This window comes from Vicugna pacos, unplaced genomic scaffold (assembly GCF_048564905.1).
Source record: "Vicugna pacos unplaced genomic scaffold, VicPac4 scaffold_127, whole genome shotgun sequence".
Classification (NCBI taxonomy): domain Eukaryota; kingdom Metazoa; phylum Chordata; class Mammalia; order Artiodactyla; family Camelidae; genus Vicugna; species Vicugna pacos.
The window spans coordinates 308,063-316,650 of NW_027328807.1; the positions used below are offsets into that span (position 1 = coordinate 308,063).

Consider the following 8,588-nt stretch of genomic DNA (forward strand, 5'->3'; position numbering starts at 1 on the left):
AGTTGCTTTTTAAAACTCGAGTGGTCAGGAATTAGGACTGATATCCACACCTACTAGGCAGGCCCTCAAGGACAACTTCTATGGTTAATGCCAGGTTATCTTAATGTTTGACTACCTGGGTTTCATGTCTTCCTGTGCCACCTGTGTGACCCATGATTCCCACATTTCTGTCTCCTGCTAGAATTTTTCTCTCCAACTCTGGACTCTTACAATCTTCTACTGATTTGACACCTTCAATTGAAACTCTGATATCTTAAAAGCAACATGTGTAAAAACTGAGCCCTTTGTTCTCCTACCCCCCAAACTGGTTCTTCCTGCAACCTCCCCCATTCAGTTAGTGGAAACTTAATCCATCCAGCTGCTTGGGTTAAAAAGCTTAGAGTTACTCTGACTTTCACTGACATACCACATGAATTCTGTCAATAGATCTGGTTTAACACTGCCTTTAAACCATATCCAGAACCCAGCCACTTCTCACCATGGCTCCTGCCTCGACTGCTGCTTCCCTGCCCTGAGCCACTGTCCTCTCCTCCTGCACAGCCCTTTTCAGAGGCTTCCCACCTTTCATCTCTGACCCGTTTTGACTATTCTCACCCGGCAGTCAAGTGAGCCTCGAAAACCTAAGTTAGATAGTGTCGTCCTTCTGCAGTGCCTCCCCATTTCACTCTGGGTAAAAGCCACAGTCCTTACAACGTCCTCCAAGGCCATGAAGGACCTGCACTGACCCTTCTCCGCAGCTCCAGCCGTGTCCCCATTCTGGAACATGTGAGGTGTGCGCTGCCCTTGGTGATGGTTATTCCGTCCACCTGGGACTTCTTACCTCCAAGTCTTAGTTCTAACCTCAGTCCTCAGTGTGGCCTGCTCTGGTATTTAATACAACATCACCCTCATCCCATACCCTCAACTCTCTTTACCTTGCCCTTTTTTGATTTTTCCATGGTTCCTCTTTCCTAACATGCCACCTCCTCTGCTGCTCTGTTGTGTGAATTGTCATCTCCACCCCCATCCCAGCTAGACTCCAACCAAGCTCCGTGAGGACAGGAATTTTGTTTTGTTTATTGATCTATTCCAAGTGCCTAGACTAGTCCTGGGTACATAGTAGGCAGTCAAAAATTATTTGCTGAATTAATTTAAAGACTATTTTAAAAATGAATCATCCTTTCAGGAACGGGTGAGGATCGGAAGCTGCATGAAGGAAAATGGTGCAGTAAATATTGATATTTGCCTGTTGTTCTTTGTGTGATATATATATGTGTTTTAGTCTTAATTTGGTATCCCAGTTTCTTAATTTAATAGCTGTATTAAGGTGTAATTTACAGGCCATAAAATTCACACATTATAATTGTACAAGTCAGCCATTTTATCTATTTCTAGATTTGTGCAACTTTGTCCTCATAAAGTCCCCTTGTGTCCGTCCATATGCAGTTTGCCCTCCCCTCAGTGGCACCCTGATTTTATTTCTTTTTTTTTTTTGGCAATCACATCTCAAACGGATAATTTACACAGCAGTACTAATATAGCTTTGCACTTTTTGAAATGACACACTTAAATATGAAATTAGCAGTCATTGCTGAATGTAGGTAGCAGTATCCGACATTGGTGAAAAGAATGGACTTGAGTGTCAGACTGGCTGCAGTCTTACCCAGCTCCACCATTTACCAAGTTACCCAAATTATTTTCTGCCTCAAGCTCTTTATCTGTTATATGGGGGTAATAATAGCAGCTTACAGAGTTGTTGTGAGGATTAAGCAAACAGGGAAAAAAAATTTAGTATAGTGGCCTGCTTATGTTATTACCTAAGAAATGGGCTTATGTTATTACCTAAGAAATAGCCTTGCAGGTAAAGGGCAAAATTCAAATCAGTTTCTAAAGTATATGTAAAATATAATCCAGTTCCTGCCTGGTTTGTAAACACGTATGCCTACTGAAGAATTTAAAAGCAGGCTAATTTCCAACAGAAAAGATCATTTCTCAGCATTTCTTTCAAAGATAGCTGCAAAATCACTTTTACTAAATGTTCCATGCCCAACTCTTACAGAAATTTGACACCACGGACGTAATTATCTACATTTTTGTTAAAATGATTCTGACCATCAGGAAGTGTTCTCAATTATATTTTAGCCTTTATGTTGAGAAATACTGTGAGACTTCTTCTAAATTAATGGGTGGGGGCATTCATTGTAGCTCTTGTAGCCTGATAAGCCTGCACTAAATTATCTTTTTTTAACTTTTAATTAAAGTAATAAATTAATTTTTTGCTGGGGGGTGGTAATTAGGTTTTTATTTATTTATTTTATTTTTAGAAGAAGTACTGGGAATTGAACCCAGGCCCTTGGGCATGCTAAGAACATGATCGTCCACTTGAGCTATACCCTCCCCCCTAAATTATCTTAAATAAGGTCTTTTTCTCTGTTTTGTTAATTTATGTACAGATGCGCAAAGCAGGGTCATCAGAAGCCTCTCAATCACGAAGATGATAATAGTGAAAAACATTGCGCAGTGACAGTGAATCCTTGGCATATGAAGAAAGATTGTAAAGTCCTGAATGAATTAAGAAGGTATTGTTACATTAACATACGTGTAAGCATGGCTCTCTTACCTTTATTTTTCACTTTATAATGAAGATAATCCCCAACCGTCACGGTTGCTTTGTTTGATAGAGGCCATATCTAAACCCTTTTCTGCAAGTTTTTTAAATAAGAAAGAGCAGCTAATTTATCAGAAGTGTGAATGGTGTAATCTGGTCTGTCTAGTATGGTAGCCACGAGCCACATGTGGCTATTGTGAATTGAGATGTTCTATAAGTGGAAAATACATAATAGATTTTCAAGACTTCGTACAACAAAAATAATGTAAAATATTATTAATAAGTTTTAAAAGTGTCAATCACACTTTTGAAATGATAGTGTATTGGATATTTTGGGATAAATGTAATTATTACTGGAATTAATTTCACTTATTGCTTTTTATTTTCTAAATGGAATTACTGGAAAATTGTGACTTGCACTATGTTTCTATTGAGAGTGCTGGCTTCTAACTTATTGCAAATAATATGAAAAGAAAACTTTGATTAAAAATTTTGTAATTGAGTCGTTGATTTACATCATATTAGTTTCAGGTGTACAAAATAGAGGCTCAACATTTTCATAGATTATATTCCATTTAAAGTCACCATAAAATAATGGCTATATTTCCCTGTGCTGTATGATACAGCCCTGTAACCTATCCATTTTATATGTAGTACTTTTTACCTCTCAATCCCCTAACCCCTTCCTGCCTCCCCTCTTCTCCTTCTCCCCATTGGTAACCACAAGTCTGTTCTGTGTACCTGTGAGTCTATTTCTGTTTTATTATAGTCATTAATTTGTTTTATTTTTTAGATATACATATAAGTTAATACATAGAATATTTGTTTATCTTTCTCTGACTTATTTCACTTAGCATAATACCCTGTAGGTCCATCCATGTTATTGAAAATGGCATTATTTTATTTTTTAATGGCTGAACAGTATTCCATTTGTGTGTGTGTTCATGGTATGTATATATGTGTGTGTATATATATGTATACATGTATATATACATATATATATATATATAATATACCACAACTTCTTTATCCAGTCATCTGTCAGTGAACATTTGGGTTGTTTCAGTGTCTTGGCTATTTTAAATAGTGCTGCTGTGAATATTGGGGTGCATGTGTCTTTTTGAATTAAATTTTTCTCCAAACATATACCCATGAATGGGATTGCTGGATCACACGGAAGTCTATTTTCATTTTTTTATGGAACCTCTCTTCTGTCCTCCATAGAGGCTGCACCAATTTACATTCCCACCAATCGAGTAGGAGGGTTCCTTTTTCCTTAAAAGGTAAAAAATTCTCTACATTTACCTACCTTCCTTTCAGTTTAGGACACAGTTTGGCAAAAACCAGATAGAATTTAAAAGGAGTAAATACAGTATTTATTTTGAATGTCCATGCATTATGGATAGATATGTTATTGATGAGTTGGTTCCCTATTTTTGTAGGTGCAGATGTTTTTATAGCTTCACAGACATTTCAGTCTTGCAGAGAGGAAAATTTCTTTTTATTTTGCTGAACTTGTCCGGGTGTCTTTATCGGACTTGGTCCAGGCCTGCAGAGGTGAATACACATCCAAACCTGAACCATTTGAATGTCTGCAAGATATTAAGAGTCTAGAATATCAGATCTGGACTGTAACTCTGGTAAATGACATCAGTGACTGGACTCAAGAAAACTCCATTTGAGGACAAAACCTTTCATAAGCCAAAAAGGCTTTGAAATTGTGGCAAAGCCAGAGACTTTTGTGCACCACTTATGGCCACAAACCCATGAGGACAACCACAGGCCTTCTGGAGTGCCAAGGAAATTCCATGTGAGGAGTCCAGCACTCACAGGAATCCAACAAGTCCCTGTCTGCCAGAACACTTTCATTGCTACTGTGCTGTTTTGAGTAAATGTCTTTTCATCAGGTTCAAATTGGTTTGTTGTTATTTTTTTGCATAAAAAAACAACTTCTTGTTCCCTGGTGAAAGTAAAAGCCTAACATTTTCTGATTTCTTTTGACAGAGAAAACATGAGCCTGTGGATCTAACCTCATCTGTGATGGTCTGCAGCTGGGAGCAACCAGATCAGTGTCAGTCCCCTTGCAGCCATTGGCTGGGAGCCTGCATGTTCCTTGGAATGGTATTTGAAACATGTCACACTAGCCGTGCCTTCGCTGTGGGCTGGGAGGCGAGTCACTCAGAATCTGCATTATGGAATGTATGTTTCAGATCTACAGTTAGGAGATCTTTTTTAATAGCCAGAGAATATAGTCATAAATATATCTATTAATGTATTTATGCAAGAAAATTTTTAAAGATTTTTTTATTATAAAAAGTTTCCCCCCAAAATTGAAAATGAAAGAACAATGGAATTAAAAATCATCTGTACCTTAATTATACATAAAGAATCATAAAATCCTTCTAAACTTTTTTTGTTCAAATGAAGATATTTTTCCCTTCCAAAAAGGAAAATTATCATTTCACATTTTTTTACTTTCTCCTTTTATTATATATTCCATATCAATAAATATAAATCTTTTAAATCCCTTTTAATGGCTGTTTAACACTATATTGAACAGATATGTAAATAGTCCTAGGTTTCAGAAATTTAAAAAATTGTCATTACAATACCACTGCAAAGAATATTTTGGTGTTTCTATTTTTAGTTACTAATTTGGACTAAAAATTAACAAGTTTGCTTTTCTTCATCTAAAACATTGGTTATTTTACGAAGGAACTGTAAGGATTTTAAATAACTTTTCAGTAATTTCAACAAAGAAATTATCTTTAAGGCAAAAATGTATGATGGATTGCAAATCTATTTTTATTATATCTTCACTTTTACCAGTGTGACATATGTGTGTGTTTACACAAGTGCTTTAACTACCAGCAACGTAAGAAAAATCTGTGTACTAAAAATGTGAAAATACTTTCCCGGTTTGTGTTTTCATTCTCCCAATGTAGGTTTTGGATGACAAGCTTGTATTTGCAAAAGTACACCCCCTGTGGGAGGTGTTCTGTACATACGCTGAGATACTGCACATAATATTGCCTCTGAAGCCCAATGATCTGAAAACCCGGTCCTCAGCCTTTGATAACTTGAGATGTTTTATGAAAGTCCTCCAAGTGGATGAAAGTATCAACAACCGGAACAAGAGCTTTTCTTTGCCCTATTTGAGAAGAGCTCCGTGAATGACTTTTATATTCAGCATAGAGATACATTCTCCAATCCAACCACCAGAAACCGCATTGTAAGTCTAAACCGAGTTTAGCTGCTGTCTTGGGGGTGATTTAGAACCTGCTGTTGAATTATCAGTGATTTGGTTTGGTTGGTTTGATTTGGTTTTTAAAAGCTGCCCATAAAAAGGAAAAAAGAGAAAGAAAAGAAATATGCCTACAGATTCCTGTTAGGATAGTAAACAGTGGCTGGTTAGTTACCTTGTATAAGCCACAAGCTCTCTTAGAACATTTTTAGGTTTACTTCATCCTTTCTCAGATCAAGTATCAAGTAAGGGACAGTGTTAAAAAAAATTCAGGATTAACAGGTTTGTGAGCTCCAGGATTTGCAAGGCAGCTTTCCCTCCCCATGGTGTAAGTCAAATGGCAGAATTGAAATAAAGCACCTCATGTATCCTCCGGTGTTAACAGGAAAAGGCTAATCTTCTTGACCTTGTTTCTTCCTGGGTAAAATGAAGATAATATATCAGGAGGCGACAAGCTCATTTAAGGCAGGAAGCATGTTGTCTTGTTCACTGCTGAATCTCAGGCACTGGGAAGGCTGAGTTTAACGAGCGAATGAATGAACGAACTGTACTTCCCCCACAGTTACCATGTGGGACAGTGAGGATTAGAAGCTAAGAGCATAGACTCTAGAGGGGAGGGCACAGCTCAAGTGATGGGGCGCATGCTTAGCAAGCATAAGGTCCTGGGTTCAGCCCCCATCACGTCCTCTAAAATAGACATATAACCCTAATTACCTCCCCTCCCCCACCAGAAATACCTTATTATCTCCCCACCACCAAAAAAAAAAAAAAGAGAAGTGGCCAAGAGCGTAGACTCAAGCTGGAACACCTGTGTTGGTTTCTCGCTGTCGACCTTGTAAATGTCATTTACCCTCTGTGTCTATCAAGTTCCTCACCAATAAAATGGGGATAATTGTAGTACCCACCTCGTAGAGATGCTATGGGGATTAATGAATCTGTGTCAGTGATACAACAGCCCTGGCTTATATTAAGTACTATGCATCTGTCAGCTCTTTTCATAATTACTGACAGATGTTATTATCGACAAAAGACGTATTAGTTCTTTGAAAGAGAAATGCATGTTAGACCATTTCATTTATCACTTTCTGTAATTCAGGCTTTTCCCTCTGAAATAACATTTTATGTCTGTGCACTAGAAAGCCACAGGGCTTTCCAAATTTCATCTGTCTGGGTTCTTGTCATGATGGCAATACTGCAGATTGCTGACATTTTTTAGGGACTCCGTCTGAGATGACAGCAACCCCTCAAATTTACGAGCGCTTCTCTAACTGATAACATCTCGCTAGAAATGAAGTTTTTATAATGTAACAGCTTCAGATGCTTAATGATGCCATAAATGCAAGGATGTTATATCTAAGCTCTTTAAATAAATCTTGTCATTGAAATAAAGGAAATACTATATTATAGCCCTCTATGACTTTGTTATCTTTGCTATCTGTTTATCTGACTCTCTAAGACCAAAGAAAGCAAATACTAAGATTGATCATTACTACTGTGTGGTACACGTATTTGTGGATGAAGACAATATTGAAATGCACTGTTTAAGATATTAAAATGGACATTAAACAGCTTCTTGATGCACATGCATGAACAGAACAGGGAGCTGGGTGCAGGGAGCAGACACTGAGCTTCCTGGATTAGAGACCCAGCTTAGCAGTCCAGCCCAGCAGTCCACATGTTTCATATTTATGTCCCAGCAAAATTAGCAGTGAGAGTCTTAAATGAACTTTGGGGACACTTGCAAACAGCTGTCATGATTACTAATGTGGGACACCAGGATTCTACAGTGTTTAGTTGGCATCTGTGCATAACCAGTTCTTTTCCACTAAAGCTTCTTGTAATTGCTGGTCCCACATCCAGGTTGAGGAATCATCTCATGTGGTGTTTGGGAGGGAGGTAAGTGGAGTCAGGACCCATGTTAAGGCTGGGTGGGTAATAATCTGGTGCTAGTACAAGAGAAAGGAAAGTAGGTCAGGTGGGAAGGAGAATGACTGGATTTAAACTTTGTTTCTTGAGTAAGCTAAATATATGACATCATGTCAAGTTACTTTGTTGTTTATATTCCATTTGCTGTCACCAAATAACTACTGAATTGTGGGGACAAAAATGCCTGGGTTTTAGAATTGACCCTGCCCCTAACCTGCCAGAGTCCAGGTTCCTCTGGGTGCCCAAAGAGGGGGCTGGACCATCAGGTGTCCCTCCACTGCAGCAGTTTGGGCACTTGGGTGGCCTAGATTTTTGCTGTGGAAGACTGGCCCGGTTGTAGGACATTAAGCATCTGCAAGGTGGTCCCAGGACTGTGACATCTAAGCGTTCCTTTCCACCCACGTTTGCAAATGACCCTCAAGGGGTTAATATTAATCCTGGGTGAGAATTATGAAAAATTATATGGTACCTCCATCCCTCCTGGCAAGTGAGGGCCCCTTATTTACAAATGACCATGAAGTATTAGCACCAGATTTTATCAACAGAACATGTGAACATTTTGTGACAGTGACACTCACCTGTTTGCTTCTGATTCCCAGTGCCACTTCAACCTCCATCAGAGGACTTCAGCTGCCCCAGCGATCAGGGCCTTCTGTACAGGGAATGGGCTCCTCCTCGAAGCACAGACAAGCAGCAGCCCTTAGGTCTCATCAGGTGAGCTGTTGTGGAGAGCACTCCAGTGGGAAGGGCTCAGGGTTGTCCTCATGGCATCTGAGTGTGACAGTCCTCCAAGAGTGTTAACAACCAGGAAGCTCACAGGAGCTCTGAACT

General features: G+C 38.8%; 1 long non-coding RNA gene across 1 annotated transcript; it reads left to right on the top strand.

The window, feature by feature from the left end:
* The first annotated feature begins 2,432 nt into the window (after positions 1-2,432).
* On the top strand, positions 2,433-5,808 carry LOC140695044 (uncharacterized). Its single transcript, XR_012070735.1, has 4 exons — positions 2,433-2,558; positions 3,812-3,870; positions 4,592-4,786; positions 5,533-5,808. It is a non-coding gene; the product is annotated as an uncharacterized lncRNA (long non-coding RNA).
* The last annotated feature ends 2,780 nt before the right edge of the window (positions 5,809-8,588 follow it).